We start from the raw sequence: 16,092 nt of genomic DNA, 5'->3' as shown, positions 1-16,092 counted from the left end.
AAGGTGTTCCCAGGCCAGCTGTGAGACATAATCCCTCCAGCGTGTCCTAGGTCTTCCCCGGGCCTTCTCCCGGCTCGGCATGCCCGAAACACCTCACCAGGGAGGCGTCCGGGAGGCATCCGGACTAGATGCCCGAGCCACCTCAGCTGGCTCCTCTCGATGTGAAGGAGCAGCGGCTATACTCTGAGTTCCTCCCGGATAACCGAGCTCCCGCTAACCTACGAAGAAAACTCATTTCAGCCGTTTGTACTGTATCTGCGATCTCGTTCTTTCGGTCACGAACCAAAGCTCATGACCACAGGTGAGGGTGGGAACATAGATCGAATGGTAAATTGAGAGCTTTGCCTTCCAGCTCAGCTCTTTCTTCACCATGACGGTCCGGTACAGCGACCGCATGACTGCAGACGCTGTGCCGATCCGCCTATCGACCTCACGCTCCAACCTTCCCTCACTCGTGAACAAGACCCCAAGATACTTGAACTCCTCCACCTTGGGCAGGACCTCATTCCCAACCTGTAGGGAGCAATCCACCCTTTTCCGACTGAGAACCATGGCCTCAGATTTAGTGCAGAAGCTTCACACTCAGATGCAAACAGTCCCAGTAAACGCTGCGGGTCACAGCCCGATGAGGCCATCAGGACCACATTGTCTGCAAATAGCAAAGATGAAATCCTAACGCTCCCGAACTGGACTCCCTCGACACCTTGGCTGCGCCTAGAAATTCTGTCCATGAAAATTATTAACACAATTGGTGACAAAGGGCAGCCTTGGCGGAGGCCGTCGTTCACCGGAAACAGGTTTGACTTACTGCTGGCAATGCAAACCAGGCTCCTGCTCCGGTTGTACAAGGACTGGATGGCACGTAGTAGCGGGCCACCAATCCCATACTCCCGGAGCACCCCCCACAGGACACCGCAGGGGACACGGTCGAATGCCTTTTCCAGGTCCACAAAGCACATGTAGACCGGTTGGACAAACTCCCAAGTACCCTCCAGTACCCTTGCAAGGGTGTAGAGCTGGTCCAGTATTCCGCGACCAGGACGAAAACCACATTGCACCTCCTGTAGCCGAGGTTCGATTAACGGTCGTACCCTTCTCTCCAGCACCCTGGAATAGACTTTCCACGTGGAGGCTGAGGAGTGTGATCCCCCTATAGTTGGAACACACCCTCCGGTCACCCTTCTTGAAAAGGGGGACCACCACCCCAATCTGCAAATCCAGAGGTACTGTTCCCAACTTCCACGCAATGTTGAAGAGACGTGTCAGCCAAGACAGTCCCTCAACATCCAGAGCCTTGAGGAATTCAGGGCGAAGGGGTCATGCAAGATGGCGCCCTCCCTGGCAGACGTCTCTGTGACACTCTCCCGTTTTTTTCTATCTTTTGCAATTTTATTGTTCATTTTGGACATTCAACACACTCACGCAGTACATTACAACAGAGAGACACTTTTGAACATCGACAGGGTTCACCATGAACTTTCATTTAGCCTCTCAGACTTTGCCTTTCTTCTGCGCCGGGAGAACGCAGCAGCCTGCGGGCCTGGTGAGCTGAATACCCAGCAAGCAAAGCATCCGAGGCGTAAACGAGGCAAGCGGGCCGGCCTGCATGCTAGGCTAAAAGCTAGAGCGACTAGGCCACCGCTACCAAGCCTGCTGCTCGACAACGTCCGCTCTGTTGAAAACAAGCTGGACGAACTAAGAGCAAGGATTACAGCTCAACGTGAGATCAGAGAGTGCTGTGTGCTCAACTTCACAGAAACCTGGCTGACGGAGGATATACCGGACTCGGCGATCCAGTTGGAAACATTTGCTGCTTACCGGGGAGATTGGACTTTAGCGTCTGGTAAACACAGAGGTGGCGGCGTCTGTGTTTACGTAAACAAACGGTGGTGCATAGACGTACAGACGATGGAAAAGCACTGCTCGCAGGACATTGAGCTGCTTATGGTACATAATGGTAATATATACGGACACACTTTGGACCTTGTATTGTCTCATGGACTGGCTGTTGATAATGTCTCTGTAGGGGATGCAGTGTTCTCTGACCACAGTCTGGTCATGTTTGACTTTGATTTGCACTGCAGTGCCACCCTGCCTGCTCCTGCTCGCCTTGGCCGTTTCATCAAGCCTGACACGGCCTCTGCCTTTGCCTCTCTGTTCGCCACTGCATCTCGGGTTGCAATGGCTCCAGACGCTGCTCTTGATACTGAGCAGCTAATGAACTGCTTTACTTCTACCTGTGCTGATGTCCTGGACAGTCTAGCCCCGCGTAAAACCATGCGCTCTAAAACTAAACAGGATGTGTGGCTCAACGATGTCACACGAGAAGCACGCCACGAATGCCGAAAGGCCGAGCGCAGGTGGAAGAAAGATGGTCTGCAAGGTTCCTTTGAAACCCTCAAAGCCAGTTGGAGGCATTATCAAAACATAGTGAAGGCTGAGAAAACAAAATACCTCTCAGATGTGATATCAAAAAATATGAACAACCCACGTGTTCTTTTTAAAACTATTGACTCTGTTTTAAATCCCACTCCATCCACGACACTGGAAGTCTCATCTGACACTTGTGAACATTTCCTGCACTTTTTTAATAATAAGGTTGCGTCTATACGAGCCAATATATCACCCCCCTCTTTTAATTTGTCTACAGTGACACAGTGCTCTAAAGTCTTTGATCAGTTTGAACGTGTGTCGCTGGCCTTCATTACCAAGGTAGTTGATGGAAAGCCTTCTTCCTCTCCCATTGACCCTGTCCCCCCTCGCTTTTTTAGGGAGGTGTGGGCAACTATTGGCCCCTATGTGTGCAAAATCATCAACAGCAGCCTGTCTTCTGGTATTGTTCCTTACTTTTGTAAAAAGGCTGCTGTTGAACCTTTGCTTAAAAAAACAGGTCTTGATCCTTCGATTTTATCAAATTATCGGCCCATTTCTAAACTACCTTTTATCTCAAAGATTTTAGAAAGAAGTGTTCTTGCGCAGATGCAGCCTTTTTTAGATGGAAATGGGATTTTAGACACCTTCCAGTCAGGTTACAGAGCCCTGACTCCCCTTCTTGAGTGCTTTAGTGACGTCAAGGTCTGGTTGGCTCAAAATTTTTTAAAGCTCAATGAGGGGAAGACAGAAGTTATCATCCTTAATAATAATGACCCCCACTTGGACTTGGGTCCCATGAAAAACCACATCAGTCCCACAGCCACCAGCCTTGGCGTCATCATTGATAGTGATTTTAAACTTAATAAACAAATCAATGCCGTTGTAAAATCTTGTTTTTATCATCTTCGGCTTTTATCCAAAGTCAAATCATTGCTCATTGCAACATTTCGAACAAGCCATGCACGCTTTTATATCGTCACGTCTGGACTACTGTCATGCCCTTTACTTTGGAATAAGCCATAAATTACTCTCTCGCTTACAGTTAGTCCAGAACTCTGCAGCACGGCTTTTAACAGCAACCAAAAAGAGGGAGCATATTACCCCAATTTTAGCTTCCCTGCACTGGTTGCCTGTGCGTTTTAGAATTGATTTTAAGATTTTGTTTGTTTTTAAGGCTTTGAATGGGCTGGCCCCTCAGTACATCTCGGACCTCATCCAAATTTACACTCCAGCGCGCACATTGAGGTCCGAAGGCCAGCTCCAACTGGTGGTGCCTAAGACCAGACTTAAGACCAGGGGACACCGGGCCTTTTCTGTAGTCGGCCCAAAGCTGTGGAACACTCTCCCCCCTCATGTAAAAACGGCCCCCACAATTGAAAGCTTTAAGTCTCATCTTAAAACCCACTTTTATTCTCTGGCTTTTAACTCGGTGTGAGTCGTGTGGTCCTCTGTGTCTTTTATTATTTTTTAAGTTTTTATTGGTTCTATTTATTTTAGTTTTAAATTAAATTTACTTATTTATTTTTTACCTACTTCTTGGACTTTTGGCTTTTATTGTTTCGATTTCTTGTTTTAAATATTTTATTGTAGTACGTTTTTTGTTTCTATTTGATCATTTAGTTTTTATTGTGGTAATTTTTACTTATTATTTACATTTACATTCCTTTATTTACTTATTATTTATGGTTTTGCTAGTCTGTGCAGCACTTTGGAAACAGTGTTTATAAAATGTGCTATATAAATAAAGTGGATTGGATTGGATTGGATGGTAAAATGCAGACCTTTTTATTTGCCTCGTGAGTTTAACGCTGTGTACTTAACTGCTGTTTACATTCCACCACGAGAATGAAGAAACTGATCAACTACTTCAGGACTGCTTTGGCTGCACAAACTGGGACGTGTTTAAAACTGCAGCGGGGAGGGAAGATTGTACTGTTGATTTGGATGAATATGCTTCTGCTGTTACTGGCTACATTAGCACATGTATAGAGACTGTTACCACCACCAAGTATTACAGAAAATACCCCAATCAAAAACCGTGGATGAACTGTGATGTAAGGGCTAAGCTACATGCTCGTTAGACTGCATTTGTCATGGGCACCGCTGAGGACTACAAAAAGGCCAGATATGACCTGAGGAGGTCCATACGAGAGGCCAAAAGGCAGTACAGACAGAAGCTGGAGGGCTACTATTCCACCTCAGACTGTCAAAACTAACTGTCAAAAAGTGATTGATGATGTATACATATGTAGGGGCCGCTTTGTTCATATAAGGTGATGTCATTTTGGAGAGCGTGGTGTGGTTATGGGAGGGGAAAAGGAAGTGGGGTGTGACTTTGTTATTTACTTTAGATTGTGTGGGCGTGGTGAGGGGCGTGGAAATGTGTGAGATGTCTTATATAGCGAGGAGTGTTTGAGTCAGACTATAAGTGACTGCTGGAAAATGGCGGTGTTCAGGAAAAAGAGTGTGCATCTTGACGGGGGACGTCTGGTGGTTAGTGAGTTTAGAGGCATGGGAGTCGTTCCCTTTGTGGAACTATACAGTCATGAATATATGGAACCAGAGATTACGCAGTTGAGAATCTATTCTACTGAATTTGAAAAACTAAAGAGCTCCATTCAAGATTTCATCGACTACATGCAGCATGTGAACGACCAAGGGGAAGTAGGGCTTATGACTATGTTGCCGAGTGTAACGGTGAGAACGGATTCGCTACTGCGTGAAGGGGAGGGATCTTTTCTCGTCGACTCGGCTCCTCTGATACTAATAGTGTCAGACCAAGGACTGTGATGGAGAAAGAGCGGGATTTCCCAATTCACCTTGCGTTCAAGGTGGAAGACTTTGCAAAGCTGGGTGATCTCTTGAAAGAAATTTGTTTGTTTTTCACTCGTTAGTGTGAAGCGGAGGCATGACCTGCTGGAGAAGAAGTTAACCACTCGAGCTGAAGGCAATGTTTAAAAATATAAATACAGAAGTGGAAATAGAGAAAGTACTTTACTTTATCATGGCTGATTTTTCCTCAGAGAACACTGCGACCTCTCTTGCTGGAAACAACGTCAGCAGCAGCAGCAGCTATGAAATTCGGGATGAAGAGCTTCTCAACTGGCTGTCAAGCTTTTCTCAGACATCTTCAGGACACGCTGAGGTGTATAAGCCACTTTTCCACGGCTATCAGGAGGGTGACCCTTGTGGCGGCCTGTGAAGCGCAAGACTACCAGACCGATCCCTACGCCAGCACGGTGACGAGGGACATCGCGCTCACCCCTGGTCAGATCACTGGAGGATCCATTGTCACCCCTGGCTCTCCTCACAAGGTGACAGAACAAGGGACAGCAGAAGGCTCATCGGTGTATGCAGCCGGTTGTTTTGCCCAATCCCTCGACAATAGACAGAGCCATGGCGAGCTACCATGCGGACCTCCATCCTACTGCCCATACTGGGGGGATTATGACAGCGGCGGAGAGCCAATGCCTGCCATAGTCTTCAGTATAAGAACACACAATGCGCTCCTGACGCCTCCAGACTCACCCGCGCCTCAGTCTCCGATCGCGGTGAGTGGTGGATTTCTAGACACTGTAAAGGCCTGTGTGGCTAGCGCCATACAAGTGGTGGTGCAGAAGCAGATAAAAAAAGACTGTTATGGCTGTAAAGTTGATCACCCTTCTCAACGTCAGTATCCCTGTCTCTACCCTGCAGAACCTGGATATTTCAACACTAACTTTAAACAGTTAACAGAAAATCTGTTGATATGGAAATTTCTTCCAGCTCTCAAGTATACACTGGAATTACTTGGGTTAGACATACTGGATGCTAGAGTGGAAGGAGCAGCGGAGGCTTTTCTTTACGATCTGAAGCCTGAAGAAAACATTCTAGAGAAAGTTGCAGAGATCCGGAGCACGTACATAGAAGACGACAGCGATAGGGAAGATCTGCTGGAGCGCTTCCTCGGTTTTTGAAATCCTTAATTCATCAAAATGAGAAATTATTATTTTAAACCATACCCTAAACCATTTGACAGTTTTCTTTTAAAACATGCAATTGCTAATCGGATCAATGATGTATCGATATATTTGGCAAGCGTGGATGTCGATACCAAAGACTTGAAACGTTTTGAAAGAGTGATGGCCATTGTAAGGGATAAGGGTCCTTTAGACCATTGGCAGAATCTGGTGTATCTTGGGTCAAACTTAAACAACGGTGGTTTTGAAGAAACATTACGGGGCATAATCGGGAATATTTCTATGTATAGTATCAACTCTAGTCTTATGCATGTCTTGTATACCTATGTAGTTGGTATAGCGGTATGTAAACTGAAGAATGGAGATAAAGTTGATGTTGATCACTTACTAAATGAATTACATGCTTCAATTTTTGAAAAAAAAATATTTTTAGTTTTTTTTGGTTTAATATAAAACATGTACTGTAATCACTAAACATGTATTGTAATCACTAACCGTGTAATCACTAATCATGTGTGATCATCAATAAAGTCAAAGTCAAAAACATTGTCGTATGATCTTTTCTGTTCACTAGTAAACATGGCTTCAAAGAGGACAGAACGCATGCTGAAGAGTAAATATTATGACCCTGCAAGAGCCATATACCTTACACAAAACGGCACGAAAAACTTATGCTAGAAATCGTGCTTTTGTTCCTCGCCCTTTGTATCAATTTCATTTTTTTTTTTTTTTCCTTTTTTTTTTTTTTCCCCTGTCCTGTCCAGCCTTTAAAGCAGATAGAATTGTAGACCTAAATGCCGTCAAGTGCTCAACAGATTTACTCTGCCAGAGAGAAGTGTGATATACACTTCCCCTGTCATACAAAATTTATTCGACCTTGATGCTTGTAATAAAGCAAATTTGGAGCGACCGGACCGGAGCAGGAGGGGACAGAGAAGAAGAGAAAAGGAAACGGGGGGGGGGGGGGGGGGGGGGGGGGCGAGAGGGGACAAAAACAAAAAAAAGAGAGACAAGAGACAAGGACAACAGCAGCAACAACAACAATTGTGACAGAACAACAGAAACATACAGAACGACATCAGCAAATAAATGTCCGTGACAACTATAAAGACGAACAAGGATAAAGGACAAATTCATATCAACAACCACAATGACAAATCTGTCAATGACAATCAGACATAATAGCAGTCATGAAATGATGAACTATGACAGTGATCACAATGATAATACTGCATTGAAACAGTCGCACACAATAGCAGTCATGAAATGATGAATTATGATAGTGATCACCATGATAATACCGCATTGAAACAGTCACACATAACTGTAGTAATGAAATGATTATCCATGATAGTGAATAGAATCAAAGTTACTGTAATGCACATCATTGTAAAAAAAAAATATATATACATATACACACACATATATATACATACATACATATATACATACACATACATACCGCATATATATACATATATATATAGTCATACTGCTGATATCACCGTTGCTGTAATAAAACCAACAACATAATAACACCCTGGTTAACTCAGTGAGTAATGTGGGGAAGTACGTATGTACTGTGAGTGTGCATATGTACAGGTATCTCTGTATGTGAGGAAGACTTCATATATATAAAGGTGCAGGAATGTGTGGGCATGTAATTGTCACTGAGAATGCATGAAAGGAAAGGGGCCGCCTTCCACCTCCAAGAGAGCCCCGCCCCAAATTGCAAGGCCGGGCCCCGGCCGCCAGAAGGCCACCAGGCCCATAGGGGCAGGCAGCACAAAGATCAGTGCCCCAAGAGCCAGCCCAGAGGGCCGCCCCCCCCCGGGAAGACCAGCAAGGGGCCGAAGAGAGGTAATCCCAGCCAAGGACACGGCGCCAGCGGGCCGGAGGACTGCCAACCCCCAAGACCAGCGAGAGATCACACCCCACAAAGGCAGACGGGTACCGGGGGCCACAAACCGGCAGGCCCAGAGACGCCACCACAACCGGAAAGAAGCCCGCCCGTGCCGGAAGCGCCAATTCCCGCCCACCGCCACCCCCACCCCCAGGGAGCGGAGCCCGGCCCGCCCCGGGCCAACCCCCGCCCGACCCCCGACACAGGGCCGCCCCGCCAAGGGATGCAGGAGGCACACCCTCCACCCACCCGGCGGAGGCACGGGCGGCAGAGATGTATCGCCCAGCACCTGACCCCACGGAGCAAACCCCTGTATGCCCCCCCCCCCCCCCCCCCCCAAAATAAATAACTAAACTAAATAAATAAATAAAAGTACACACACACACGCACCCACACACTCCTACGCACCCACACACACGCACATACACACTCCTACGCACATACACACCCCTACGCGCACGCTCATACACACTCTTACTTACTCAAGCGCGCACACACACACACACACACACACACACACACACACACACACACACACACAGTGGTCGACTGCCCGACACCCGGAAGCGCCACCCTATCCCCCGTTGGTAACCCAAGGAGCAGCGGAGCCGGGGACCCCGGGGTCCCAGACATACGATCAAGAACCCAGGGGCGGAGAGTGCAGACCGCCGGGGAGCAGGAAGACACCCGGCCATACCCCCCCAGCGGTAGGACGCCGCCAGCGACGCAGACAGGGGAGTCAGCGAGGAGGAGAACAGGAAACTGAGCAGGCAGGCGGGAAAACGGGCGAGCAGCCAGGCGAACCACCACACAGCGCCAACCGACACCTGCGGGCCAGCAAACCCCGAAGAGAGAGCGGGAGCACCACACCCCAAGCCGCAGGGAGGCCAAGCACCAGAGCCGAGAAGGCGAGACCATCAGCCGACGGCCCCCACAAGCCACCAGAAGCCAGACCAGCCACATGCCACCAGAGCCGACAGCGCACCACCCGCGCACCGGAGCCCCACCCCCGACAAGCCCACAGACAGACCGGGGGAGGCGAGGACACAGACAGCGGCCCGGCAGCGCACAAAGCGCAACGGCGACAGACGCCCAAGCGCCCGGCAGAGCACAACCCCCCCCAGCGAGCCCAGCCCCAGGGCACCCGCCCCCCTACTCCCACCCCGCCACCCAGGCCCACAGTACCCGCAAGCATGACCAAGCCCCAACCCACCAGCTGGCCCGGCGCCCCAGCAGCCGCCACAGCGCAGCAACCACCAGCCGCCGCGACGGCACACGGGCCACCCGCAGCACCAGCACCGTCCCCCGGAGACCGCCGAACCCGCCCCAAGAGCGCAGAGGCGCCCGCAGCACGTGTCAGTCCAGGGGAGGCACCGCAAGCCGCCCCCCCTGGCGCAAGCCCCGGCATCAACAGGCCCCAGAGGGCCACCCCAGGGAAGGGCAGGCGAACCAGACAAGGGCACCCCACAGGCCAGGCCGCCCCGGGCGAGCCACCGCGACGGCCAGGCCCCCGGCCACACCGCCGACCCTGGCGGGCAGACGCCGAGGTGCACGAGGCACCCCAATCCAGCCCGCCCCACCCGTGTATGTGATAAGGTGTGATAGTGTCTATGATGCAATTAAAAAAATAAATAAATAAATAAAATAAAATAAAAGAGGAAATAAAATAAAAGAGGATGGTGTATCTGTGTGCATGTATATGGAGTGTATGTGGATGATAGCTAATGATGCAATTAAAATCGGGGGACAGCTGCCGCTCGGAGGGACCCTCACCTGGCCAGCCCCCCCAAACCCTAAGTGTCTACTCTGCGATTAAAATTGGGGGGCAACTGGACAGTGGCACAGCAGGAGCAAAGGAGCCCCGCAAGGCAGCTCCCCTCCCCAATCACGCCCCACCGTAGGCCACCCCCCAAAGTCCTATATATGTGAGGTGGTGCAGTGGCACAGGAAGGACGGGGGCCCCACACCCCAACGCCGCCCAAACCGAGCAGGGGGGGGACCAAGGACACATGACCGACCGGCCGCCCACCACAGCCCAGGCTCGGGCGTGCCACAGGCCGCAGGACACACCACAGGCCCTACCCGGCCCGCCAGGATGCCCAGTCCGGCCCACCCAACCCCCCAGAGGCGATACCCCCAGCGCCCCCCAACACCGGAGCCCCACCGGAGGTAGCGTCCACAGCGCCACCCCCAAACCGCCAAACACCCCGGACAAGCCACACGCCCCCAAGGCAGATCCGACCGCCACCAGGACAGCGGGAACCGCGCCCACGCGCCCCCCGCATACCACCACGGCCGGCAAGGGAGCAACACCACGACGACCACAAGAGCACCGGACCCCACATAGAGCGGAGCACGGCCACACCCACGAAGCACGCAGGCCAGAGGCGCCAGGGAGGGACAGAGAAGCAAGCACCGCACCACCGGGCCCACGAGAGGAGCGGCCCCCCGCCCGGCGCCCAAGCAGATGCCCCCGCCCGCCCCGCCCCCCGCCACGCCGCAGACCGGCCACCGCCCCACCCCCCGCCCATCCACCAACACGCCAAGGGGGAAACCCCGGAGGGAGGGAGACAACCGCCGGCCCGGAAGCAAGGACCAGCCTGACACCAGCAGGCAGCAGGGACCGCCCGCCAGCCCCCCGCCAGCCCGACCCCCAAGCCCCCGGCCAAAGCCACCCCCGACCGCCCCACCCCGGAGCAAGCATCCCACCGCCGATCCCGGGAAGCACCACGCAGATGGACACCACGCCGCCCACCCCCACGCGCAACCCACCCACCCACGGCCCCCACACGCCCCACCCACCGAGCCACAGCGGCCCCGTCCCTGAGGGGAGAAAGCAAGGGATCCCCCCCACCCCAGCACCACGCACCCCCCACCCCGAGCCCAAACCGCACATCCGCGACCCCCACCTCCGCGCCCCCAGTCACCCGGGGGACAGCCACAGGCGCCGGAGGAAAACAGGCAGCTCCCACCTATCACACATACACCACACACATAAATCAGTGAAATAACTGTATCAATTTCAAGCCGATCATTGTGATACGAGTGCTCTGTCGAAAGACAATGATCGGTTTAAATTCCTGCTTACAGTAATAGACGTATTTTCCAAGAAAGCTTATGCACGACCACTGAAAAACAAGACAGCCTTTGAAGTTGCAAAGGCTTTTGCTTCAATTTTAGACCAGAGTGGTATTCCGGCTAAAATTCAAACGGATTCAGGGAAATAATTTTTTAATCGAGTCTTTGAAAAACTAATGAAGAAATACAACATTCAACACTTTGCAACTGGACGTGAACTGAAAGCATCAGTGGTGGAAAGATTTCATCGCATGTTGAAGGGAAAAATGTGGCGCTACTTCACCGCAAAAAACACTCGTAGGTATATAGACGTAATTCAGGATTTACTCGATAGCTATAACAACAGCTATCATAGCGGTATAAAAATGAAACCGGTGGAGGTAACCCCTAGAAAGACCTCGCAAGTGTTTGAAAATTTATATAGGACACTATCTCTGACCGCTAAGCCACTTGTATTTAAATTCAAAGAAGGAGACGTTGTACGGATTTCAAAATACCGTGGGATATTTGATCAAATGTATGAACAGTCATTCACCGATGAATATTTTATCGTGAACGAACGTATCCCCAGAGTCCCTCCTGGGATATAAGAGGTGGAATTCTGAATGGAACATTCTATGAACCAGAACCGCAGAAAGTGATAATTGGCTCTGACACTCTTTTCTGCGTAGACGAAATTTTAGACCGGAAAATTAAAAATGGTCAGAAGATGGTTTTTGTCCGCTGGCAGGGATGGCCTCGTCAGTTTGACTCTTGGCTGCCTGCTAAAGAGGTCGTCGAGCTCAGGAAGAAGAGAAACAAGAAAGACCAGGAAACAGCATAATGGCAGGGCGAGACTCTTTCTACGTGACACTACCGTCGAATGCCTGTTATGACATTTTCTCGAACAATACCAGCTCAAAATATACGATAACATTGTCACAACCTATAGAACTAGAAGGAGCATATGAGGTCGCTTTAGCTGAGATTATGTAGTGTCATACATGGAATAATATACGCAGGGGAGATAATGGTTTTGGAATCTTAGATCATTCGCACCCGGCAAACCCTCCAGTCTATCTGAAAATTCCTCGGGGACATTATGAGACTGTTGATCTAATAGTGGGGGAGATGAATGATTTATTTGAGTCAGTAGACGTTGATCTAATTTTACGTTACGATTCCATAAACAAAAGAATTTCTATATTAGGGAGTGGTAAATATTCTATCAAGTTCGAAGAGCTGCTGGCCTACATGCTGGGTTTTGAACCCGCTGAATGGATTAAAACAGAAGGAACACCCGTGAGTAAATATCCCTGTGATATTAACGACGGTCAATATAATTTTTTCGTCTATACCAATATTGTGGAAGCACAACATGTCGGAGACTATGTTGTTCCCCTTCTGAGAATTGTTAAAAAAGAAGGATCTTACGGTGATCTGATCACTTTCTCCTACAACCGCTTACACTACGTTCCTGTCAATAAACAGTGCATACAGGATATCCAGATTGAATTAAAAACAGATTTAAATACCCCGATTCGATTCACATACGGGAAGACGATCTGCAAACTGCACATTAGACCGGTATCAAAGATCTTGATCTGAATTCAGTAGAATAACGCAGAATGAATTCGCAAAGATTTGTGGATTATTATATGAATCACGCTGGAGGCGGATCACTCAACGGATTCGTTGGTGCGCTGGTTCTTTACGGCAGGGGATTTGGTTCCATGCTGAGTAGGGCATTCAGATTCGTCTTGCCCCTTCTTAAACATGGAGCTAATATTGCCAAACCGCATTTGAAATCTGCTGTGAAAGAAATAGCATCTGATGTTGTTGGAGCTGTAACCAGCCATATCGCCAATCGTGCACGTCAACGTGACAAAACTCAGGAAGGATCGGGACTACTACGAATAGCGCGTGGAAGAGGAAAAAGAGCTCTATCAGCGTTATCGCACGGTATACCTAAAAAGAAACGTAGAACCTCATCGAAAAGACAGCCGAAAGTTAAAAGTCAGCGGGGCAGAGGGGATATATTTTAACCATGTCTCTCACACATCACCTGTCATCAGAGTGCACCAAATCAGAGCTCGACCTCTATGCCCCTCCGATGACACAGCTGTCTATGGATCAGACCAATTATGTAGAGATCCATCCTTTGAACTCTATTGCTGATCAAGAAGTGTTGTATTTCCTGATACCTGGGAGCGGGAGTTTCTACCTAGATCTAAACTCAGCACTACTCGATTTACGCCTGAAGATTACAAATACTATATTTTCACAGGTAGATGTCAGTCTGAACGATGTTCTCATTAGCTCTTCGTCAGCAACACATCCCTACAGATCTATTATTGAAACCCTCCTCAACTTTTCACGACAAACATTGGAGAGTCAGTTTTTGGCAGGTCTGTGGTACAAAGACGTTGGTGATGATTTAGATTCAATTGACACGGCACCCGGTGCCCCGAACAAAGGTCTTGTCAAGCGTACAAGCTTCACTCGTGGTTCACGACCATTTGAGTTAATTGGTCCCCTGCACAGTGATATTTTTTTTTTCCTGAAAGACTCTTGCTAAACAATGTGGATGTGCGATTGAAACTTGTAAAGGCTAAAAGTGCTTTTACATTGATGTCCGCTGCAGCTGACGAGTTCAGTTTTGTGAAAAAGGTGCAAGTCTCACCGGATGTCATGCTAGGACATTCAGCCGCTTTAATGAAATCCAATGCAATTTAACCGATAAGTTGTGTTGTCGTCAAAAATTTGAGCATTCCAGCACAGTCACATGTATGTTCACAGGACAACTTGTATCTGGGTAGACTTCCAAAATATATAGTCGTTGGAATTGTCGACCACAGGGCATTTGTCGGAGCAAGGGATCTGAACCCATTTAAGTTCCAACATGCAAATCTTGAATACCTCTCTCTCAGTGTAAATTCACGTTTTATCTCGGCGAAACCTTACCAGCTCGACTTTAACACACATCATAATGTTTGTGAATTTTACAATCTTTATCTGGGAACAAACAGACACATGAGCGACGCTCCACTCTGCATTAATCGTGAAAGCTTTGAAAACGGTTACTCACTGTTTCTGTTCAATCTGTCAAGAGACGATGAAATGGACGCTGAAGCTCTCTCTCCTGCTGTACATGGAACATGCCGCTTGGATTTAAGATTCAGAGTGGCGTTACCAAGAACTATGACATTGATTGTGTACGCCTGTTACACCAATGTCATAGAAATAAACTCGAAGCATCAGGTTCTGATCGACTACTAAAACTGGAGAAACGAACAACCATCAAATAGATTCTATCCTAAGACCGATCTTGGGCGACTCGTTTGGAGGGGTTTGGCCTAGTGATTTACTCCCAACTAAGATTGATAAACGACCGTGCTATCTCGTCGTTAACACCCATGACCAAACCCGTGAGGGTGAACACTGGGTGGGGATGATTATTGAAGCTGAACAAGACAAATCATGCTTCTTCGACAGCTATGGCCACGAACCAGATTTTATATTCTATCCTGAAAGCTTTTTAACTTTCCTCAAGAGAAATTCTCATTAAATACGCTACAACAAACTCCAAGTACAAGATGACAGCTCTTCAACTTGAGGCGCCCATGTTATATTTTTCCTCTGCCAAAGCTTTAAAGGACTCTCTTTTCAAGAAGTAATGAGGCTGTATTCTGATAATTTAAAAAAGAATGATGTTCTTGTCACCAAGTTTGTCAAGAAAAATGTTAAATGTATTTCACATCTGAAGACCGCGAAAACCTGTAATCCGAAAGCATGTGTTACGATGGTGTTTGTCGCTCTGCTGCCGCCTGCTGTGTATTTGCTCTCTGTGCAGCTTCAGCCGGTGTGGGTGGAGTCCCCAGCACACACCTGCAGGCAATCTCATCTGGCACCCTTCTTATACTCAGCAGCTACGAGGGACCAGTGCCAGATTGTACTCCTTGCTACCTGTACCGCTTCGTCCGGCTCCTTACCTGTTCCCCGCTTTCTGGCTCACCCTTGTACCCTCTGCTCTGTACTATTTCTTGTTGCACTAGTTGTTGTTCCAGCTCAGGTTTGCCTGTAGCGTTTCTCAGTTATATTCTAGTTATTTCCTGTCAGCCTTCTGCTGACAGCGTCATGTGTTTCTACTTTTGGTTTGTGACTTTTCCTGTGTTGTACTTTACCCCGCTTGGGACACTTTATATTATTAAATACCTTTTTGTATTTATTTTTGGTCTGCTTCCCTGCGTTGGGTTCCGCCCCTTCTACAAGTGGCTACTCCCACTTCTGACAGCACAATCTGGCCACAATGGAGCCCGCAGGATTGGACCACTTCCGCAGCGCCCTGTCTCATCACGGCCAGCTGGTCAGCGACCATGAGAAGAGGCTGCGTGAACTCACGGACACCGTTTCCGCACTCACCCTAGCAGTCGACAGTATGGACCAACGCCTAGCGAGGGTATGTGCACACCTGCTGCAGGAGGACGAGGCAGGCACAGCTGCAGTGATTACCTCCACTCCTGCCTCATTATCGACACTAATTACTAATTCAGGACGGGAACCTAGTATTCCTCACCCTCCTCGTTTTTCGGGTGAGTCACAGTCCTGTGAACAATTTTTGCACCAATGTTCGCTGGTGTTTGATCAGCAGCCAACTACTTACGGCTCGGACCCAGCACGTATAGCCTTTGTTATGAGCTTACTTACCGGCAGAGCAGCTACATGGGCTATGGCCATTGGCAAGTCAGTTCCTGCCACGCGCACTTCTTTGCAGACATTTCTGGCAGAAATGAGAAGAGT

Source organism: Dunckerocampus dactyliophorus, chromosome 4 (genome assembly GCF_027744805.1).
Source record: "Dunckerocampus dactyliophorus isolate RoL2022-P2 chromosome 4, RoL_Ddac_1.1, whole genome shotgun sequence".
NCBI classification, from domain to species: Eukaryota; Metazoa; Chordata; class Actinopteri; order Syngnathiformes; family Syngnathidae; genus Dunckerocampus; species Dunckerocampus dactyliophorus.
This window is presented reverse-complemented; position numbering follows the sequence as displayed.